The following is a 24,997-nucleotide window of genomic DNA, read 5'->3' as shown; positions in this document are numbered from 1 at the left end:
GCACACGTTTAAAAATCTCATTTCTCTTCCTTTTTCCGTTCCTCTTAATAAATTATTTTCAAAGAGAATAAAAACCAGAGATACTTGAATTTTTAAAATTAAGAGTAAAAATATTTTGTATTTTAATTTTACATAGTTTCATTTAATATATCTAAATTCCGAATTATATTTTTCGAATATTTTAAAATTTTTAAAGAGTACTTAATTTAAAATTCTCATTAATTTTGATTTATTTTTTTAACTCTTTCATATTTTAACATTTAATTATGTAGTTCTACTCTACATAACATCAACAACATTTTTTTTTTCTCCTATACCTATTATTTTTTTTTATTATGATTTTTTTTTGACTTGTAAAAATAATATTAATGGTGAATGAGTGAAGTGAGTGAAATGTAGAGTAATGTAAAAAAAAAAAAATAAAAATTGTTTTGTATATAAAAATGTAGGTACACTGTACATACACACATACTTTTAATATATAAAATTTGTAGGGTTCAATGTTTACAGTTTTGTTTTTTATTACCATAATTTCCGGTTTACATACTTTGACCATAACCTTTGTGATTTTTGTTTTTTTCTTTTTTAACATTACATTTCTGTTTTTTTTTTACTTTTTTTTTTGTAAATTACTTTACATTGTGTTGTTGCTTCTTATTTTTTAATATTTATTCTTCATTATTTTTAAGAATAAAATTTTGTATTTAGGGAAAATGATGAAAATGATGAAAAATAAGCAAAAATAAAAAAAAACTATGGTGAAAATAAATTGAAGAGAGAACAGGGAAAAATACTTAAAGAAAATAAGAAAAAATTTTTTTATTTTGTTCTGATTTTTATTGTTGTTTTGCCTTACAAGTGCATTTCAGCTTTCAATTTCTTTTTAATTGCATTTTTTTTTAAAGGATTCTTTTTTTTTAATTTGTTGTTCTTGTTTTCATTATAACATTATTGTAGTTCTTTTGATTTGTATTTTTTTTCAAAAACTATTCAAAATTTACAGCAATAAACCGTTTCATAAAATGCTTGAATAAATTTATTAAGAACCTATGTAAAATCTATGCATAATTTTGAAAATAATTTTCAAGGGTCATTTTTGTTGTAAAAGGAAGTAATAAACAAAAAAATCTCATAAAAATTATGTTTGAATGCATTGTACGTACTAAGTATACGTAAGTTAAGTATGCCCAATGCATATGTAATTAATTGTATAGAAAATTATTGTTAATTTTGTGTACATTATTGCAAGAAAATTTTTTTTTTCAATAATTTTAATATTTTTTGCTTACAAGATCCAAAATATGTAAACAAAAAATTTTGATTATATTTTGAAAAGAATTTTTTTTTTTTATGTTAATTTTATGCTAGAATCTTAATGCCAGAAAATAAGGTAATTTGATATTATGGACACGAATAATAAGGTCTGGTTCTGGTGTGTGTATCTGTATTTTTTTTTCAAATTTATACTTGAATATTTCTGATATTTATACATAAAATAAAAAGAAGAAGTTCTTTTAGTGGTAATTTTGCTATATTGACATGGAACTGGTAAATGTGTGACATGGGGTCAGGGTAAACTAATTTTTGAGTTAATGCTTTATGATGATTTTTTTTTTACTATTATAATGCACAATATAACAGTATATACATATAGATATTGTTTATTATATTTTTGTAAAAATATTCTTTTTCAAGAACAAATTTCCTTATAAAACGACAATTAAAAGTGTTATAAACATGTTTATTTTTAAATTACCCAAAATATTGTCATGAAAATAATTTTTTGTTTACGAAATTTTAAAAAAATTATTTCCTGAAATTTTTTTCTATTTTTATAATTTATATAAAATTTTTAATTATTGGTTAGTAAGCCGTGTAAGGAAATAAATCATAATTTTTGGAAAATCATCGTTTAAAATTTAATTTTTCGCGGTATATTTACAAAATCAAAATTATATATAGCATTCATATGCATTTTATAGCAAATCGGCAAAAAATAGGAACTCTGACTACGGAATTAAAGTAGTATTTGCCGAATAAACTGAAATTTAATCTAAATTTTACTGCAATTTTCAGATCAAGGTCATTCGGTCTTTCAATATAAATGTCAGTATAAATCTTTAATGTCAGCATAAATTTTTAATTTTCTGTCAATTTTGTGAAAATAAGGTTTTTGCGACATTTGGAATAATTATCGAACTAATTCGGCTATGCTTAATTTTGAATTATTGGCAACCTTCGTTTGTTGTTTTAGTAATTACTAACGTTTTTTAATTAAATAGATTATTACTGTATAATATTACAAATTTAAAATCCCAAAAAAAATTTAGGATTGCAAGTTTATAATATACTACAGGTGCAATAATATTGATTGAAATTTTAAAAATTTAATATATATTTAATATCAAAATATTTTATTAATTAAATATTATTTTTCATTACAGGTACGTAAGTGGTTTAATCAATAATATTTAGCAGAAATTCATTTGGTAATATTTTAAATTTTTTTTTTTAAAAAAATTTCTGTAAGTAAATTGAAAAATTTATCGATAAAATGTGTACCTACACTATAATACAGTTTGTATGTATTGTCCAACAAATTGACTAAGTCAAAAAATTTATGTAAGTGAAGTTATTTACGGGTCTATTCCAACTGTGCTCTTCAGTTCATCTTGGCATACATAATTGGATTTAGTATTTTCAGAATAAATTTTTAGATTTAGAATTTTTATAGCAGCATTGCTTATCTGATAAACTGTCAATTTTGCAATTTCAAACTTTCTCATACTTCCATAACAGTATGCATTTACAAAATTTGAAATTTTTTTCTTTTATCAATTCTATTCTACTAATTAATGATTAATATTCAATTTCCAGATGTTTCTGATGAAATTTTTACTAATGAACAATTGTTTTGTACTATTTTATGGAAAAAATGCTTGATACTAATCCAAGTAAGTCTGCAACTCTAATTTTTTACTCACGTTATTATTCACGCAAATGTGCTTTATGTAATAAAACATTAGCCATTAAATGAGTTGCTATATGTTAGAGAGAATAAAAGTTGTATAAGAGTTCATATAATATAAATTGTACTATAAAATTCAGAAGACCCAAAAGAAAATTGGTCGTAATAAAAAAAATTCAAAAATGAAAATTATTTAAAAATTCCATTCCGTCTTAACAAAAAAAATATTCCGTAATAAAAATTAAGTAAATTTGGCAATGCTTTACTTTCTCATTAATAAACTCACCCGTTTGAATTTCAATTTGAGTTTTATTTTATAATTTCTCATTTTCGAAAATTAAAATACATAATTTATTATTGAACCAGAACAGCTGTTAGTTGTTACGTTGAATGATGAGAATGTTATGTTGAAAGAGAAATAAAATATGTTTTGTCTTACAAAAAAAAACGTTAGCTGGGGTGAACAAATATACGATTTTACGTTTGTGTGTATATTCATCTATAGCTATGTAAACTTGAGTATATACTGCTTATTTTGTGTTGATTCATTTATATTATATTGAGAGAATGAGAAAAGTCATATGTTTTTTGTATGCCTGTTGCTTATTATATTTGAGTTTTTGTTGTCAATAAATATGAATTGTTGTTAATATTTTGTTACATGCGTTGTTCAAGTTAAAAGAAATCGTACCCCGTGACTAAAATACGCTCTTTAATAAAATGAATACCTATTGGTTTGATATTCTATATTGAATACAATTAAATATATGTATGTATGCGCATATAGTTATAGTATCTACTTAAATTTGTGTTTTATTGTGTAATATTATATACTTAAATTGTTTCAGTACAATATCTGCAAAGTATTGAAGCCAATAACACGAACTGAGATGATCAATAAAAGGATCTTAAATATTTTCCAATATTATCGAATAAATTTTAAATAACGTGGACTTCTGTCATAAATTCAAAATCCGATTGTATAATTTTATTAATTTTATATTTTAATAAATGAATATAGCAAAAGATTGACAAAAACTGCTCAACCAAATCCCCAAATCTTTATTCCCATACATACTGTACTCAATTTAATATACCACACATACTACGTAGTCATAATACAACATACATGCTTAATAATATATATACCTATATATATACAAACAGACTTACATATTTACAGACGAGCTCGAGAGCACACTAACATCATTTTACTCCCTCATTTAATATTTTATAAAAGAACAATGGCAACGTTGTAGAATATTGTATGCGATATACACAAAATTTAAATGAAAAAAAAAAGAATAATAATTATTATGCACGCACATTTATAACAAAAATTGTAATACTGTTGCTGTTAAACATTTTTATTGTACATGAAATTCTGTAGACACTAAGTTGGAGACGTTAAAATGGAAATGGTTTTTGAACTCACGTTTTATTTCCTTTGTTTTTATTCTAGCAGTATAATATAATTATGCATGCATACATATACATGCAAACATACATATGTATGTACAAAATAGTAGAACAGAAATTAAATTTTTATGCTGCCTGCATATTATGTATGATTTTCTACGAAAATGACGTATAAAATTCTAAATTATTAAAAAAATCTTAAAGAAGTTAGAGAGACAGTTTCCGCTACATAGATAAATAAAAAAAGGCGAGAACATGAAATAAAAACATTGAAATCAAGTAATACAAATTTGTTTGAGAAAATTCTATTAAACAATGTAAATTCACAATATGTACCTGTAAGCAAAATTTTGAGAGAAAAATATGATGTTTAGTTTGTGTTGTGTGTGAATAAAACTATTAAACTAGGAATCTCTTACATTAATTGCAAATAACAATAAAAATATTAATGAAAGAATCATTCAAGCAATAATACTCAATTTTTTCTTTTACGTTAATAGTCTTGAAAGTTATCGTCCAAACAGTAAAACTCAAACTTTTCTTCAAGAGATTAAGAACGTTGAATGATAAATGAGATTGTATTTCATGATTTTTCGTTATTTTTATAAAAAATAAAATTAAACGGAACGAATTAATCAAAATCAATTATGCGAGGTGAAAATTTATTATAAAAATCAATTTCTGAAAATTACAATAGAATTTTTTTAAAATTTTGTATTCAATGAAACTAAAAATTTATTTGAAATTTGAAACACCGGCTCTCCCTTTCTACATTCATTCTTTTACAAAAAATTATAAAAAAAAATACAGTCTTTTGTTTTCTTCACGAGTAATTTTTCGAACGTAGACAACAATCTAAAAAAAAAGAGTAACGAATCAAATATCAAATTTTATTTAATTTTTCTCTTAAAAATGATTTCTCTTTTCTGTATTACGAATCACAATTATTTTTACTCTCTTATTTTTTTATTTTATTTTTTTCCTTTTCATTACTAAAAACAATAACAACAACATTTTTTTTTTTTGTTTACTCGATTTTCAACAATTCCTCTACAAATTTTAATTCGAAAATTTTTGTTTTTTTCTTTTTCCATTTTTTCACTTTTGTTTTACGAAAAAGCAGAAAAACGTCACAACACAACACAATTTTTCGATACTTCAAAAAATGAGCGAATGAGAAGAAAAAAATTAAATTGTAGTAAAATGTGTTTTGTTTTTTTCACTTTACAGTTAGTCGTGTTGAGATCTTTGAATTAAATGCCACGCGTTAGTATCGTTGAATCGATTTTTTTTTTCTTTTAAATAAAATTTCTTTTCTTATTTTGTTTTTTTTTATGAGTTAACAGAAAAAAAAATATTAAAATTAAAGCAGTAAAAAAAAAAACGTTTTCTTTAATGAATTTATTAAATTTTGGAAAAAAAAAATATTTAAAAATTATTCAATTTAATTGAAAAACACAAAAATAAAATATTAAAAAAAAAGAAACGGTTTCGTTCCAAAAGCCAAAAGGATTACATTTAAAAAAAAAAATAAAAAAAAAAATTCAAATTTTTATGTGCTGTTTTCTCTGTCTATTTCATGTGTTTCATTGTTCAGTAAAAAAAAATTTTAAATTTTAGAAAATTTTCAACAACAAAGTTTATAAAGAAAAAATTTTATTAAAAAAATTATTTAAAAAATTTAAAATTTTACAAAAATTGAAGTGTTTGATTTTAAAAAAACGAGAGATTGTTTTCTTTTTTTCGTAATTTTTATTTAATATTGAAATTGAAATTCATAAAAAAAATATTATTGTTTAATTAAAATTGTGTTTGTGTGTGTGTACGAAATTTGAATCAAAATTATTACATTCAAGGAATCAAAAACAAAATTTGGATACAATTACACTTTAAAAATATCAAAGTAAAAAACGAATTTTTTTAAAATACGAAAAGGAATATTAAATATTAAACAATACATATATAACAGTAAAGGTTAGAAATTATTTTAAGAAAATTTTTGTATGATAAAGTTTGAATTCAGAAGGTTTTTTTTATGCTTTATTTCTAACTTAACCTCAAGTGAACTTGGCCAGGTTTCTATTGCACCAACCATTTTTATTTTAATTTTTTGCTCTTACATTTTCTATGTAAGTGGTTGATGCAATAGGGCCCAGAATGAATTTAATTCCAATATTAAATTAAATTTTATTGCATTTAATAAAATTTTATTTGATTGAAAAAAAAATTAAATTTTTAATTTTACATTTTGTTCATTTTCATTGAAATATCTATTTTGTTTCATTTTAATATCTTTTTCTAACTAAGTACATATGTATATATGCAATAATAGTAAGGATTTTATATATTAGCGATTTTACAGTTATATTAAATTTGTATTAGTTTACAGAATCATTCATAATTCAAATCATAAATTACTTTAATACTCAAATTCAAAATATTGGAAGGTACTTACATACCTACTTATAGTAAAGCTTGAATTTATAATTCAACACAACAGTTATATATATTAACATTTTAATTGAAATTAATATTAAAAATTAATATTAATATGTATATAATATAATATTAATATGTAAAAATTAATTCAAAAATAATAATATGAGTCGAAGAAAATTAAGATCTTTCGTCTAAGTTTTAAATACTTATTTATCGTTTTGGTTACAATAAGCACCTACCTACTACATGGGCATATACTAGTAAAAAAAAAATTCAAATTCAATTTTTTCTTTTATAATTTAATTAATAGAATTTTTTATTTAAAAATTTATATAATTTTCGACCAAATTATTCAACAGTTTTAGAGTCGTTTACATAAGATCCAAGGATATGTATTTGAATTGTTAAAACAAAAAGCAAATATTCTGATTACTGCATGTTTTCTAAAAAAATTGTAATATGCATGAATCAGAGTTTTCAATGCTTGTAATCAAATTTTTCTTAAAATACAAAAATTTTAAGAGGAAATACAAATTATACTTACCAATCTACTTAAAGCACTTAAATATCACTTAATACTTAATGGAACAAAATGTTTAGTTAATTTTACAAACCATACATTGGTTACTCATGCACTTACAATAAATTCAGGATAATTTATGTGATATTTTCTTATTTAAATCTTACTTCTCTTATATTTTTGGGTGTACTGCGCAGGAATTTAAATTTTATAATAATATAGGTCAATATAATGCATAAGCTTCCAATGTGCTCGCTAAGTATGATCTTTAATAAAGTTAAAATTAAATAAAGTAGGTTTCAGTTTTTTTTTTTTTGTTAATTAATACCATTAGAAAAATATAATATCATATTAGTTATAAAATTAAATTTAATGGGGAAACGAATTATTTTTTAATATTAAGCTTATGAAATATTTGAGTAAGGCATTGCGTGTTTTAGTGTGCAGATACCCACATATTGTATGAGTGAATACATACCCACATTACCTATCTTTTACACGTTAATTATCCCATGCAATATTATATTTTTTTAATTATTAGTTATTTAAATTCTTATTCTATTAAATTTTTTTAAATAATATTAATGTTGTTAATTAAAAATTTGCTAGATATTCGCTTATTTAGTTTTAATATTCCTAAATGTAATAAATAAAATTCTTCTTGAAAATAAAATTAGTTAGAGTTTTAAAATTTAAAATTTTTATTTTAGAATAGCTTGGTAATTAGTGTTAGGTAGAAAGGTACATAGTTCTTATAATTAATTATTTTAATTTTTAATTTAATTTTTAATTTAAAAAAAGAATGACTAAATACCTTAAACAAAATGTTAATATTTTTTCATTATATGAATGATGTCATAAATATTTCAATTTACAAATTTATTTAAAAATATTCTTTAGATTTTGTTAGAAAAAACAAGATCTTATTAAAAATATTTTTTTTTGAAATAATTTAAAATTTTAATTTGAAAGCAAAATAAAAATCATCAATTCATGTTAATTATGAGATTAAAAAAAAAAGCTATAAAACACTTAGTTCTTTAAATACTGGGCATGTTTTTAAGTAGGTACATGATAGCTAAGAAAATTGTTCTATCTCTGGTGTTGTAATTAAGTATATATTAAAGTATTCAATTTCTCGAACAGAAATTTCATTTTAACTCACAATTTTTCTACTTACAAAATTTTAAATTTCTTATTTTGATAAATTACCTTAAGCACCACACACCTAAAATGTTTTACTTTAAATTTTATAGTTTTGTTATTGAAATGTTATGTATATGTTATTCATTTGTCTGTGACGTAACTAAAAAAAAATACGGTTTCTGAGTTATTTATACAGAAAGAAGCACTTAAAACATTTAATTTTTAAGCCAAAATGTGAATTGTCTAGCCTGAAAATTGTCCCTTATAAGTAGTTAGTTATAAAATAATGCCGTATGAAAAACCAAATTAAGTTATTTAAAATTATAAAATTCAATTTTCTCAAATTTGCAAATTTTTGATTTATGTCAGTGTTGCAGCAAACGAATAATATTATAATAATATACTTACTGTTTATACTAATGTACTATTTAAGTATACACTTGTGGCTGCTATATAAACATACTTAATACATATACGATTTTATTTATTTAATTTTTTTTTGTCTTCTTTTTAATATTTTAACATTGAAATTTAAGCATAAAAATGCAAATTATTTTTTTTTATTATTTTTGTTTTTAGTTATTAATTTTTTTTTGTTTTGTTTTCTTCTATATCGCGGAAATAACCTAACCATATAACAGCCCAAAAATTAAAGAATTTACTTAATGAAAAATTTTTTTGTTTTTTTTATTTATTTTTTTAAAAAATTATTTCAGCTCAAGTATATTACTTATTTTATTTAGATCAATTCACAGTAATAATAATTTTTATGGCCATTTATTTATTTTTATTAAATTCATTGTGAAGTCAGTTGGAATATTTTCATTCATAAAATTATTATTTATGACTAAGTTTACTTATATGTACAGAATAAATACTGAAATAATATATATATACATATAAAAATTTTTTTTTCGCTACATGTGACAGTGTTCGGCCGACATAACTTAAAATTTGAATTATTTTCGTGAAAATTATACAGAATGAAGAATTATACATGTACTCGTATGTATAGATATATGGGTTCTTACTAATTTACATATTTATTTAAGCACATACATTAAGTATTGCATAAGCGTTATACTTACACTTGATTATAGTTTAGTTATGTGCATTAATGTATATTAAAGTGAATATATCTAAAATTAAATAATATAAAAAAGAATTAAGTATAACATACATTCACACACAGTTTTTAGTATCTTATTCTTCTTGTTAGTATATTGTTAAAAAAATGTGTATAAAATAAGATCAAAATTAGCCTAATTTTAAGAAAATTTTATTTTATATGATTTATTATAGTTTATTACTCAATCTTCTTTTAGGTTTAAAATAGAAATGTATATAGGTACATATATTTTTTTACAAACAACATTTAAGTAATTTAAAATTCAAGTCGAATTGAAATATTAAATCTTAATTTACTAGTTAGTTTATTAGTTACTTACTGAAATTGAACTCAAAATTTTGTTTGAAAACATTAGAAACATTTCTCAAATTTACAGAATTTCATATGTTTAATATAAAAATTTGGATTTGACTGAAACAAATATGACAAAATTATGAACTCGGTTTAAATTATACGCTATATATAAAATTATAATTTATTTAGAGATACGAATCAGAGATTTTCTGATTGGAGGTAATTGGCAGCTCCAAATATAGAATTGAATTTACTCATTTTATAATTAAGACGTTATTGTACACTTGTTTCTGTGTATAAAACCTAAAAGATTGACGTAATTTTGAAATAATACAGATGTGTAAGAACTTAAGTAAAATTAACGATCTATATAATTAAAATAAATTGTCAAGGATACACAATAATTTTTTATTGGTAATCATTGTATCTTTAAGGTTAAGTGATAGGAAAAGTGAATGAGAAAGGTGGAATCTTACTTTGTTATATAATATTTTAACAAAATATTTTTTGGAATATTTTTTAGAATTATTTTTATAAATCAAGAATTTAATGGTTGGTTCACTTTCCTCAAGCATGTCTTCGCAATTATTTTAATCTGAAGAATTATAAAGGAGTTTATCTTTTATATTTTCTGTTCAATTTTATTTCTGTTATTTCTTATTACTAAACTCAAAAATTGTTTTTGGAAAACGAAATTTAACACGCGACAGAGTAACACCTTGTATTCATATTTTTGTACACTTGAAAATATTCTCTATTGTTTCATTTTAGATTCAAAAACAAAATTAACAGAATAAAATTAGAAAATTGATTTTTATTGAAAATGGTGAAAATTAAATTAACACCAATATAATATTTTTTTTTATGGTGAAAAATAAATGTAATAAATACTTACTACTGTACTAATTATCGACTATACGATTGACGTCAATTCACATACTGATTTTATAATAAGTATGAATTTTCTTTCTTTATAAGTAACTATAAAATATAGTTATGCAATTAATTATGTAAGTCCTTTATATATGTATAATGTAAAATACTTAATTAATTTTCCATTATTCGTAACAAAAATAATAATGAAATTGTTATTTAACTAAATTTTGAATAATTACTTAACACTTAGGAAAATTAATGCAAAAGTTGAATATAAAATATAATTATAATTATAAGAAATAAGTAGTTATGTTCAAATGTATGTCAAATATAAGTATGAGTAAGTAGACATTTTCAATATTAAGATTTTACTTTAATAGTTAATTATTTGTAATACTTACATAATTTTGTACTTTTACTTGAATGGAAACATAATATTCCCTTACTATTATATAATTAAGTAAAAGGGAAAATTATAATTAAGTATAAGAATATACGAAGTGATTACACGTTCAATTTTGCTAAATTTAATTAGTAAAAAATTTTATTACCTACTTAGGTTGCAGTCGCAAAAATTATCTTGATCCGGGAAATTGAAATTATGTACAAGCTTAATTATTTACGTTTCAGCACGTATATGTATGTGTTATTGATTCTAATATGGCCCTTATTATGGCTAACTGAAAATCTAAGAAAGTTAAACTACTTATTTAAAATAGCTACTTTATAGTAGTGAATAAATATGAAACTTGAAAAAAGGAGACATTTTAAATACAAAATATTGTTTTCCTCTTCAATACAATTTGATTTGAATTCCTTAAAGGCTCTTTGAAATATATTTATAGGGTGTGATCGAGTATCTCGCTATTTTACTCGCCAAGTGAGTGAATAATTGTCATATGTTTGTATAACGTAATTTTCGAGTGAGAAGAATTTTTCCGTATTTGCGTACCTCGTTTTTTTTTTAAATGCATAAGTATATAAAATAGCTTCAGTCGATAATTTCAAAAAAAATGCAAAAATTAGAATTTTAATTTGAAAGTGAATAGAAAGTGAAATACACGATTAGACTGTTAATTAAGTTCTTACATTCTTAGACCTTAAAAGTTGGTATAAATCAACCGTTCTTATAATATACGAGTACTATATGATCAAGATTTAATGTAAATTCTTCTATTTATGGTAATTTCTTCCATCTAATTTGTATAAATAAAATTCATACTTAATATCATAATTAACATTATTAATGCCCAATTAAAATTAATTCTACATACGTCCATTACATTGGAATCTTTTAATTTTAACCCCAATTTTAATAACTAGTTTAATCCATATTACATTGGCTCCAAATTTTATCATATTACATTGGTTTGAAAGTAATTTAATTTTTAAATTTTCTACAGTATTGAAATCACTTTGTCCATTATTATTACATGGCCTATTTTAAGTAAAATTTATGTGTCATAACTTACCTAAATTTCCATCTTAAAATATCTTTACTAAAATAACACATAGTACTTAATACTTACATAATATATGTATATGTGTAAGCATATTCTACCCATATCAAAAATTTCTATACTTTTTATTCTCGATTTTATTTAATAAATTAAATTGTTCATAGCGATTATAGATAATATTGTCTATGGATTTTTTTTTTTTTTATCATCATTATTGACGTAGTCGTCGCCATCATACCATAGCTTACCTACAATATTATTAAAGAATCTGTCTGTTAAAAAACAAAAATTCATACAAAAATAAAAAACAAGAAAATTTACCGAATTATAAAAAAAAAAATGTAACTTTAAAGCCTTTAAATGAGACATCATTTTAATGTTTTTCCACACCTTGTATACTACACCTGTAATTTATCTTTTAACTTGTTTGAAATTCTTTGTACTTACAACTATACAATAAAAAAAACAATAATAAAAATATAAAAACAAAAAAAAAATGAATTAATTTTTTTTTTCGCCCTAAAAAAGAAAAGCACAGACACAACTCTTTTATGCGTTTTACTCTGTGTTGCTGTTGCTTGTATGCTTTAATAATATTAAGATTTCTTAATAAAAGAAAACAACAACAACAACAACATTTATTCACAATATAATGACATGAACACACCTTAGGTGATCTCCAATTACAAAAATTAAAGAATCTTGAAATGTCATTTGAGATGTCATCGTGCGTTAAGTAAATGTCATTTAAAAGAAAAGCACAAAATAAAAATAAAATAAAAAGGAGAAAAAAATTTTTTTTTTTTTGATCTAGATCCAATTTTTATTTCCAAATCCAATTTTCAAGTTGTTTTACAATTTCTTATTTTTATCTTCAGTTTTTTTTTTTTTTTTGTTCAATTTGTAATTTATTTATTTTGTTTTAATTTAATAATTAATTTCAAATTTGAAATTCAAAAAAATTTAAGTCCGAATGCACTTATAAGCTGTTCGAGTTTCATTAAGTTTGAACTTTTATTCTTAGTTGTAAGACAAAACATATTTTACCGTTACACAAATAGTAGAAAGCACTCTCATTTTCTGTTAATGTGTATAAGTATTAATATTCTCAACTGAGGAAAAATTACTGAAAATATTGAGACTCTTACAACATTAATGTTACCACTTTAGCTGAATTTAGCAAATTCACAGGGTAAAAATTTTTAATTTTATAATTCAATCCATGGTTCCGTTTTTCGAATCTGGGTATACTTAGCCCAGAGATTTCAGAAGTTAACCTTTTTATGAAAATTTGGACCTTTTGTTTTTTTGAACAGCAACCCTAGTATAGACACTTAAATTCAAATCTCATTAAAAAGATAACCAAAGGCAAAAAGGAAATTCCAAAAAAAAATTTTTTTTCTTAAATATTGTTGGATTTTATTTTTAAACATTTGTTCGAATAATAATTGGTTTCTTGTTTGTTACAAGTTTTAAAATCTAAAAACGTAGATAAATTTATATAAGAACGTAGACAGTTAAGTATGTGTTTATGTATGTGTATTAATTTTAATGTGAGAAACTCTTAAAGAATCACATATGTATATGGGTAACAATTTAATTTTTAACTTAAAACATTCGGCATACTTATTTTATTTATTCTTAATACATATAGCAGCTGTTTAAAAGAATAAAAAAAACCTTAATGTAAGGTACCCATATTAAAAAATTTTTTTTGAAATAAAATTAATGAAAGCAAAAGAGCGGAAAGGAAAAAAAGAGGATGGAGAGAAGAGATTTCAGAAAAAATAAAATTAAATTCTATAAAAATAAAGAAAAAATAAAATAAAAATTTAAAATAAAATGAAATTAAGAAAAAAAACCTTGATCTTTTTTTTGTTTTTTTTTTTTTTCATTTCGGCAGTAAGTTCATGGTAAATTGAACGAAAATATTTAAAATCCGATATTTAAAGTAAAAATTTTAACATTCTCTTGTTTAGTATTACATTGGTTTGTGCTCTATCTAGCTCTTTACGAAGTTAGTTTTAAAATTAAAATGTGAGACTACATTTTAAACAGTTGCTATGACGTCAAAATTACAAGAAATCAATTATAATTCAATCCATTTACAATAGACCGTTAACAAATTAATTTATAAGCTCATGAGTCAATTGAATTTATTACCTTTAGCTCGATAATGTTTGTCTAGTTCGATAATGTATGTTCGGAATTGGTTAGTAATTCGATAATTCTACTAAATTCTTACTTTTTAATTAAGTATTCCTTACTTAGTACAAGTATTATTAATTTAATTTTTTAGGATTTTGAGTATAACAAGTTTTTAAATGGTTCAGTTCAATTTTGTATTAAAATTATTTCCTAAAAATTGAAACCATCGTCCGAAACTATTTTCATTTAAAACTCATACAAGTTGGTAAATTATAAGTATATGTAGTATTTAATTTACTTAATAATACTAAATTTATTTTATGAAATATTGAAGATACTATAAGTACTTACACTATTAATTATAATAAATCGGAGTAAATTGTTCTAAGTTCAATATAATAAATTAGTTTTATTACTCAGTACTTATACTTACTTATTTTAGAATACTAATTAGTAATTAGTAATTACATGTAGGTAAGCAAATACTTAATTGTATTCTAAACAAATAAGAGAAATTAAATATTAGAATATTAAAGTCTTATGAAGCAAGCAATTATTTTAACGCAAGGTTTCTACTGTTTCCGATCGCTTGCACTTAAAATTTCAGCTCTCAAAATTTTATTCTAAGCATTTCTTCAGAATGTGTTGATGATGTTGAAATTGAGACTCGAAATTTGATTTTATATAACGTAAGTACCTTAGAGTTATTATCCAATAAAATTATCAAATCGTTTAGCATTAAATTACGAAAATCATAAGGTTTACTGTATTTTTTGCTTCTACTTTATAATAATTTGGAATTAAGACAATTTTCGGGATTTCTTATGTTCTTTTCCGTTTTAAGTAAAAAATTATTTTATAATGTTTCATTACGATATTATTGTTTTAGTTCCTGTTTTTTAGGTCTCTCTTTTTTTTTCTCTTTCATCTTGAGACAATATTCGTTTTAAATTACTTTACTTCCCAATTCCCATTAAATTTTGAACTAAATAATTCTACATATACCCATAATATCTCGTAATATATGAAAGAATTAAACGTATTTATCTGAAATTTTTTAAAATTTGTAATAGATTTTGTTTTAGATCTAGAAGGTAGTCATGTAGATAAAAGTAGCTACTTATAAGTAGTTAAGTGTATAATAATTATTATGTAGATTTATAAAGGTTGTGTATTTCAGACAGTAAATATGATGGTAGGTGAGCTTTTTTGTTTTCTTATTAATTTGTTAAAATTAAAAATCTCAGATGATTTTAAGTGAGTATACTTAATTATATAGTGGATTTTTACATTAAGCGTTAAATATTTCTTAAATATGTTGATTAATCATTAATTACAAGCCATCAACTATTTTATTTTTAAAAAAAATTCTACCACTTAATAGTGGTATAATTAACTATATTTATGTTTGTAAGTTTAACATTTTAAAATTTATACAAATTTTTTTTTATTTCAAGTGGCTTTTTGACTTTAATAAGCGTAATAACAGATTTAAGTCAATAATATTTACTGATAATATTGTACTTATAAGTAGTAACAATAGTTACTATTTACTTTAATATATCTTTTCATAAATAATGCAAGATACGGTTTAAAATTCAATCAGTTGTATGTCAATTTTCAATAAGTTTTAGGTCAATTACTTAAATAACGAATTATTAGAGAATTTTTTAAAGCAAATTGAAATGGAAGTGATAAATGGTCATTTGACATTGAAATTTTATTTGATTATTTAGTGCTTAATGGGGTAATTTATTACTCATGTTTATATTATTGCTATAAGCTCTAAATTTAAGTAGGTATCTGGAATTTTATAACCAAATTGTCAAAAGATAATAAAGATTATGAATTAAAATACTGTTAAAACTAGCACATAATTATAATTTTCTTAAATAATCTGCATAAATATTTTAGTATGTTCTAATATAAATTAGTCTGTCAACTGTAGTATCCCCTTTTAAACTCATATTTACACACACAAAATACTCATACTACTTATATTATTTTTAGAAAAGAGAAATTTTTTAAAATAAAATATTTTTTAATGCACAACTAAAAAACAAAAATCCATAATTATCTGTAAGAAATGCTTTATGAATTTTTAATCTAAAATACTCTTTTGTTATACAAATTCTAGTTATACTTACTTATATACTTATTTATTCCTTTTCACTCAAAATAATTAATTATGTATATACTCGTATTGAGTACTAAAATATTCTTATCTTATTACAATATTCTTGAATACATTTGCAAATTGAATGGTTCTAGTGCAAATTGAATGGTAAATAAGTTCATACTTTGTTCATTTGTATAAGAATATACTCAAATAATAATAATATAAATTACTTATTTATGTAGAACAGAATTGAATATAAATAAATAAGTACTTAAAGATTAAAACTTTGAATACAAATAAGTAGTTATAATTTTAATAAGTAAACGTAATTGTATTTAAATTTAACTATACAAGTAGGTACATACATACCATAAGCATGGTAATTTATGTTGAATGTCAATCAAATTATCAACAAATTGTAGTTAAATATGTTTGATAAATTTTCAATATGATATTTTCGGGATGATTAGATTTTAATTCATACCCGTTTTCCTATAAGGCTCTTCCCTTTCTTAAGATAAAGTTTGTAGCTATAAGCTGGAGTATAAAACTTTAAACATGTTGACCAGTGCAAATTTATTACAAATACCCACCTTTTCTGAATTTAAAATTTTCTGCTACCTATAATTTTTTCAAAAATGCTTGCGAACCTTAATATGTCACAAAATTCACACAATACCAAGTACTATGAACAGTTTCTTGCAATCAATAAAGTATTCAAAAAAAATTCTTTTACCTATGATAAGGAATTTTTGCAATTCGTACCCTAGCCTAGATCATCAAAAACGGTATTTTAGTTTAGGTGACTTTATAGTTAATATTTTTTATTTTTGTTTTTTTTTTACTTCAATTTAAATCTTATTTGTAATTCATGTTGTAAAATCGCACCTTTTCTCTTGATTGACAGATAGAAAAAATTCTTTTGTACTTTAAAAGAATTTTCATCTTTTTTCATTTTTCTTCTTCTTCTCTTTCTTTTGTTTTGTTTACGTTAACGTGAGAGAAATAATAAAAATTTTTAGGAAAAGAAAATAAAATATTCAAATTTAATTCTTAAAATATCAAAAAATAATAAAAAAAAGACAAAGAAAAAAAAAATGAAAATAAAATGAAATAAAATTTTTCTATTGCACTTTTTCCAACACAACACTAACAACAACAATAATAATAAACAGAGTGTGAGTAGAGTACCTTATTCTTATAGCTGCTTATGTGTAGGCATTTGTGTTTCTGGTTTAAGTATAGTTATATAAGACTATTTATTCATACATAAAATAAAATAGGAGAACTAAAATTATTAAGGTGAAAAAATAAGTGAAGGTACATATAAGTAAAAAAGAACAAAAAATTATTAAAAATAGGTTCATCACTTCTAAGTAGGTATGTGTGTTGAATAAAAAAAAAAACAAGAACAATAAAAAATAACTAAGAAAGCCACACTAATTTTAATGATATTTTCTTTTCTGATATTTTTAGGCTCTTTATTCCAAAATTCCTCTGGTACTTGAGAGTTTTGTTGTTCACTTCTTTTATATTTACATCTATGTACGTATATTGTCTATTACAGTTTGTATTTATATAAGAATATATGTATGTAAGAAAGCATGTAACTATACAATAATTTTAGTGTAATTTTGTGTGTAAAGAATAATAAAATTTTCATCGAAAAAATCGTGATGTGATTAAATGATGAATTATAAATATAGTAATGTAGTAAATAACGTAAGTACATGTACATATACAATATTTATATAAATAAGCAAGTATAAAAGGAAAATTAACAAAAGTATATTATTCTAAAATAGACACTAATACAAAGTGAGGCCATTATATTGAATTAAATCACTTCAATACACCTATAGGCATCAAAACAATTGCACTAAGTATTCGGTATTCGTATTTAATCCTGTAATACAAAAAGCCTGTGTATGTTGTGTAATATGCTTGTTCACAATACTGCCAAATTAAAATTTGCTACCGATTAATTTTTCTAAAATATTTTTAAAAAATTAATAAAAATTAACGAAAATTTTTAATATTATCTCTGGTAACTTATCTCTTTAAAGGGGTGAAGAAAAACTAAGTACGTATACATTTAAAATTTTGACAATTTACGGTATTTACGGTACAAATTATAAATTTACGGTATTTACGGTATAAAGAATTATATTTTATTTATCCCATTTGTAGTGTTATTTTTAAATGGCGAACAAAAAAATTTACAAAATAAATTTGCCAAAAAATTTAGCTAAAAACGATTTTTTTTTGATTTGGCAGTACCGAGAGACTATCGAGTATGCATTTAGAACATACCACAAAAAAAAATGTGTATAAAATAAAAATGAAAAGCAAATGGTTTAAAAAGGCTTGAAAATTATTGGGATGATAAGTGTGATTTGTTCTAAAATAGCAGATCGACAGGAACCGAAAACTACAAAACAACATAAAAGAAAACATTCGAAAAGCAACAAAAATAAAAAAAAATTATCAGAAATTTCTCAGAAATTTCATAATTTTCTTTCTCTTTTCATTATACTTGAAAAAGTTTTTTTTTTCTTTTTTGTTCTTCTATTTTAGATTGGTAAGGTGTGTGCGTTAGAAAAAGAACAGTTCTTCTCAATTTATAAAAATACTTTATTTTTTTTTTTAATTTTTGATTTTATTTTTTATTTTTTTTACTCTTGATTATTTTTATCTCTTCAAAACATTTCTGTATTTGTTGTACACACTTTTATTTTTGTGTGTAAAGGGAAAAAAATTCATTTTCTTTTCTTTGCACACTTCTTTTTACTATACATGAACGGCCACAACAATAAGAACACACTATCTTTTAAAAGAAGAGTGAATGATATGACGATAATGATAATGATGATGATTTTTTCTTGTTTTTTTTAAGAATAAAGAATAACACAATAATCAGAATGCAACAAAAACAACAATAATAATAAAATATCATAAAATAAAAGCAACAGAAACAAAAGCAACAACAATAATAAAGAAATAAAAAATAATAATAATAAAATAAAAGTGAATATTGCAACGTTGCATTGTGTGAATCAGCAACAAAATATAGTATTGTTTTCTTCTTTTATTTTCAAATAGCCCAAGAAAATAAAAATTTGAGAATATTTAAATACTTATTTAAAACAAATATATATATATATATGTACAAGTAGTGTGTATATATAAAATATAAAATTAACAAAAAAATATTCAAAAATAGAAAATATAAATTTAAAAAAAAAGGAAGAAATTTCAGTGATTTTTTGTTTTTATTCTTTTAAAATAACACCAAAATAATAATAAAAAGGTATTTAAGTGGACATTAAGAATATTAAAAAGAATAAATAAATAAAAATTTTAAAAAATTTTAAATACAATTTGTATGTGTGTTGTTTGTGAATACCTACAAATTAAAGTGGATTAATCACATGCTCGGATTTATTCAGTTTTAGAGGTAAAAAGAAAAAATATTTATTTAATTTGAATATTGTTAAAAAAAGAAAATTAAATTTTATAAATTTCTTAAGCAAATTCGGCATAGCTGCTATCTTTGAAGAAATTGTAGGAATTGCATTTCCACTGCATTAGTTGAATTCAGATTAGGCCTATTACACAAATTTCATAAATTAATATACACATGTGCATATGAACCCCCGTTTATAGTTAAATATACAATACTTGTAAAATAAAAAAATTAGTATACAAGAAATCCCTATTAGATTAGATAGATAGTAGTAACTTTAAATATTCAATATAAAGAAAAAACTACAGCAGGCTAGAGTCATCTAATTAGGTAATCTGAAATTACGCACAAAACTGTGGTTGAAATATCTACGATCATGTTATCAGCTTTATGCTCCTTCTAGGAGTTATGTAGGCAAAAAAAAAAACTATAGAAATATGTAGTTTAAAACCTAAAAACATCTGCCACCAATATTTAAAAACAGAAAAAATTCGAAAAAAATTTTAAAAGAAAAAATAAAACATTGAATTAGGTCAATCAAAAGGCAAAAAAATATTATTCACCATTCTATGGTTTTAGGAAAATAAATATCTACATTAAGTAGTTGTAATATTTGGCAGTCAGTTGTTGGCTTCTTAAATTAATTTAAAATTCTCATATTTCATTGATTAAAAATTTAACAGTTTATTTTTTTTCTAAAAGAGCAGATGGATTTGTAAACCTATTAAAAAGATAATGATGTATTTGATTACTCTTGTATATGCCATTTGATTACTTGTATGCTTATGTCTAAAAATAGAATTTCTAGGATTGTGTATTTGAATAATGCCATGTGCCATACTTACATACTTATGAATTTTAAATGATGATAATAATTTTCGAATGGAATATGTATTAATCATTGATGAGTGTTCTGTAAAATTAATCACATATATAAATTTTTATATGAGAAGATTAAACTTTCTTCAATTTATATGAGGTACTTATGCTATTAAAGAAGTGTGTTTAATTCACTATATATCGTAAAATTGACATTTTGTAAAAATTTTCGGTTCGTCTTAAAATTGACATCGGCTATATGATTCTTCTTCTTTTCAATCATTCTTCTAAAGCAATCATTTTAATACTATAGCAGAAACAAAATAATTGTAGCAAAAATATATTTCATACCAAGGATAACGAGTTCTTTTCAATACAAAAGTTGTTGTACTTAATTAAACTTCCGAGTATTTGAATTTAATATGTATATATATACTTACCTATCTTTATAGATATCTTTTAATTCAATACTACACAGTCTCGGTAAAAAATATTCTAGTATCAGGAAAGAGATGATCATTTTTTTTTTTTGTTAAGAAGGTACCAAAATATATTCTATTGTCAAATTCTTCATTTCCGACATAACAATTAATTGTAATTTTTGTTTTGAAAATAATTAATTAATTATTATTATAGTTACAAATGGAACACACAAAAGAAATCATATAAGTATTCATATATATATATATGTAAAAAACGTACACACACCGCAAGTGATTTCATGTTTCCGTAAATATAGATGCACATATAAATAATGTTAATTATAACAAAAAACGAAATTTTCTTGTTCGAAATAGAAATAAGCATAAAAATTTGAGATAATCTTTATTGTTTACTCTAAATTATTGTCATATTCATTATTTTTCATTACTTATTCTAAAAATAGTTACTAAAATTTAAAAGCTAAATTCATATATTTAAATATAGTTGAGTACTTAAGTATTTAAAAATAATATAGAAATGTTTAAATACTTAATCTTTAATGTTAAAAGTCCAAAAATGAATTAAACAATAAATCATAAATTATGCTAAAAAAATATGCTTCAACATATTAAAATGTATGGAAAAGGTGACTGCCTTGAACTCGCTAACAAAATTTTATAATAGTTCTGAAAATAGAGATTTCATCATTTTTGAAATTGCTGAATATGAAGTAAACCTTAAGCAAGCAAGTATTAAATAATCTTAAATGCATGTAGAACATAAGTATATTATAAAATTTTAGATCTACAACTTAATATATTGTACTTAGTATTAAGATAAGCAATTTACTCAAAACAAAACTGCAATAATTTTATTAAGTAAAATTTGTAATATAACACAAGTTAATATTTGCATTGTCAGCAGAAATTTATTGAAATTTATTGAAATTTTCAATTGGACCATGCTCAGGCGCCAACATTGAAAAAAAATTGGATTATATTTTTTCAGAATAAATTTACTTCTAGAAATTGTTGAAAATTTTTCATTATTTGTAAATAATCTGTAAAATTGAATTTAAAATTTATTTTAAAATTTATTTTTAAATTATTTAATTTATATTGAAATTATTGATATTTAGAAAAGCAAATCAATTCAAAAACATTTTTGTTAAATTTAATTTAAAAAAAAAAACAACTTAAATATTTATTGGCAATTTATTTAAAATAAAAATTCACGGAAGTAGTGGTAGGCAAATGTTTATACAATTTTATTTATATTGTACTATTCACTATTTTTTTAATTTAAAATTCTTAATTTAAAATTCAATTCTGCTAGGGTTTATAAAATTAAATAAATATTTCAATAAATTCGATTATTATATGTACATACAAATATACAGATATAGAAGAAAAATACTGGCTATTTATTTTTATTTTAATATTATGATTACTATTAATTTTATTATACAAAACTAAATTGAGGAAGACATTAGTATTTAAAAGTAATATTGATCTCTTAAATATTATATTCTTAAATTCATAATTTTCAATTTCTTATTAAATAAGTATATATAATTAATTGTTCTATAATAATAATAATTTACTAAAGAAATTTATTACATTTAAATTGCAAATTTCAAAAAAATCTAAATGAAATTCGTATGAAAGAGAAAATAAATTCTGTATTTATGGTAAATTAAATTAAAGTGATAATTTATATTTGAGTATAAAATTAATTATATTATTTAACTACATATATAATTTATTTACAAATAATTTCATTTTATAGACTATGGTGTCTTAAATATTTTTTTAATGGTGCTTTTAAATAGATGTAATAATTATTATTTGTTAGTCAAATATCTAAAGAAATTATTTTCTTCTATACACAATCGTACGTTAAGTATTATGCACATGCGGCAAAAATACTTACATATGGAACAACTCAATAATATAAAAACAAAAAAAAAATACCATTTCCACCCACTATTCTCTTACAATATGCACCAACCTAATATATTTTTTTTTTGCTACACATGTAAGTATGAAATAAAACGCAAAATTATTTCTATGTTTTGTTAATTTTCCGACACTTTTTGATTATTTTACTTGCTAAAGAATAATATATTTATGGTAAAGTTTTTCAATTTTTACACCATCTAACAAGAAAACTAAAAATCTCTTCCTATTTAAACTAAATTAAATTGTCTATAATCCTGCCAGTACCCACTTATAGATGTATGCAACGTGTACTATAATAAAATTTACATATTAATTTATAATTTTATGTAGTATACAGGGTGATTCAGCAACAAGTTAGGAGCCATCTACCATCGGAACATAGTGTCAAATCGGAATGAATTCGGAGCTACAGGAATTTTAGGAAAATTTGCCGAAATTCTAACATATCGACACAACATTTAACAAATCAAGTTTTTTTCCTTATAACTTTTGTTCCAAAAACAGTATTTTAAAGGGCTATTAGAAGGCGCATTATTTCATTTTACATGTTTTTTTCGGTAATACAAGCATTCGAACTTTAGGAAAATTACGATTTTCCTCATCTTTTACTTTTTGTGTTACGACAATTTTACAATTTACGAATTCGACACTATATGTCGAACAAAAATTTTACTCATATACGACAGTCTACCCGATGATATATTACTCTTAACTTGTTGCTGAATCACCCTGTTTATGTAAGTATGTATAAAATTTTAACATTTCTATGCAATTCATTTTACTTATTTTTATTGATTCTTAAAAACATTTGCTCTAAATTTTATTTTTTTTACGCTGGTATAAACTTTAATTTCAAGTCTACTAATTTATCCCACGCTAAATGTCAACCTATGCAAAATAATAACATAAATTAAAATATAAGGCAAGATATTCGTTTTTTTCCTTTTTTTTTTGCTGTTTTATTTTTTGCAAATAACATTTTTGCATTTTTGATATCTTTATTCTTTAATACATAGGTAAAACAAAAAGTACAAAATAATCATACTTAATACTTAGTGTGTATAAAAAAAAACCGCCAGTACCGCCACCGCCACCAACCAATTTTTATTAACATTTGCAATCATCGTCATCATCTTATTTATATTTCTATAATTAAGTGCAGAACTACATGTATCTAGGTATAAGTTTTTATTCAATGAGCTCTTTGAAATAAATGTATACCACTTTGGTATATATATATATATACAGAAAGTCTACACAATATGCGCATGCAGCTTGTGTTTTATTCTTATTTATTTACTTAAACATATAGATATTTTAACAAATAGCAAATAAGTTTGTTGCGCAATGTTCAACGTCAATTTTAAAACATAATTTGTTTTAAAAACTCCAAGGACCCCTGAATCAATTCAATTACTTACATACATTATACAACCAATAGTATACAAAACATACTCACATATACTTATTTAGGTAGATTATATAGAGAATTATATTAACTTGCACTAGTTTACAATAAAATAGAACAAAATAATATTTGTAAAAATAGTCTGGAATCAGATATGTTTGGAATTTGACATATCTATAAGTATGGCAATGCCGACTATAATAATTGTTCATATGTATATGAATATGTATATGAAAATTGTGTAGATTAATGAAACAAATAAATAGTTATATTTAAAAAAAAAATTTTTTGTTCTCAAAAAGAGCATGTAGATTTAAAAAAAAATGTCAATTAATGTTTACAGCACACCCTTTTGTTTTTTTAAAAAAAAAGACATTAAAGAGAAAATAACGAATTGAGTGT

The 24,997-nt window shown here is 22.2% G+C and overlaps 1 long non-coding RNA gene across 1 annotated transcript in view; it reads left to right on the top strand.

The window, feature by feature from the left end:
• Nucleotides 1–5,632: 5,632 nt before the first annotated feature.
• LOC129618746 (uncharacterized) overlaps nucleotides 5,633–24,997 on the top strand; it is a 101,145-nt gene continuing 81,780 nt past the window's right edge. The window contains exons 1-2 of the long non-coding RNA XR_008697827.1: nucleotides 5,633–6,361; nucleotides 19,415–19,975. This is a non-coding gene — a long non-coding RNA (uncharacterized LOC129618746). The remainder of the gene's footprint in view (nucleotides 6,362–19,414; nucleotides 19,976–24,997) is intronic.

This window comes from Condylostylus longicornis, unplaced genomic scaffold, assembly GCF_029603195.1.
Source record: "Condylostylus longicornis isolate FDR11 unplaced genomic scaffold, ASM2960319v2 ptg000010l, whole genome shotgun sequence".
NCBI classification, from domain to species: domain Eukaryota; kingdom Metazoa; phylum Arthropoda; class Insecta; order Diptera; family Dolichopodidae; genus Condylostylus; species Condylostylus longicornis.
The sequence above is the reverse complement of the archived record's forward strand: the minus strand, read 5'-3'. Positions and strand labels throughout refer to the sequence as shown.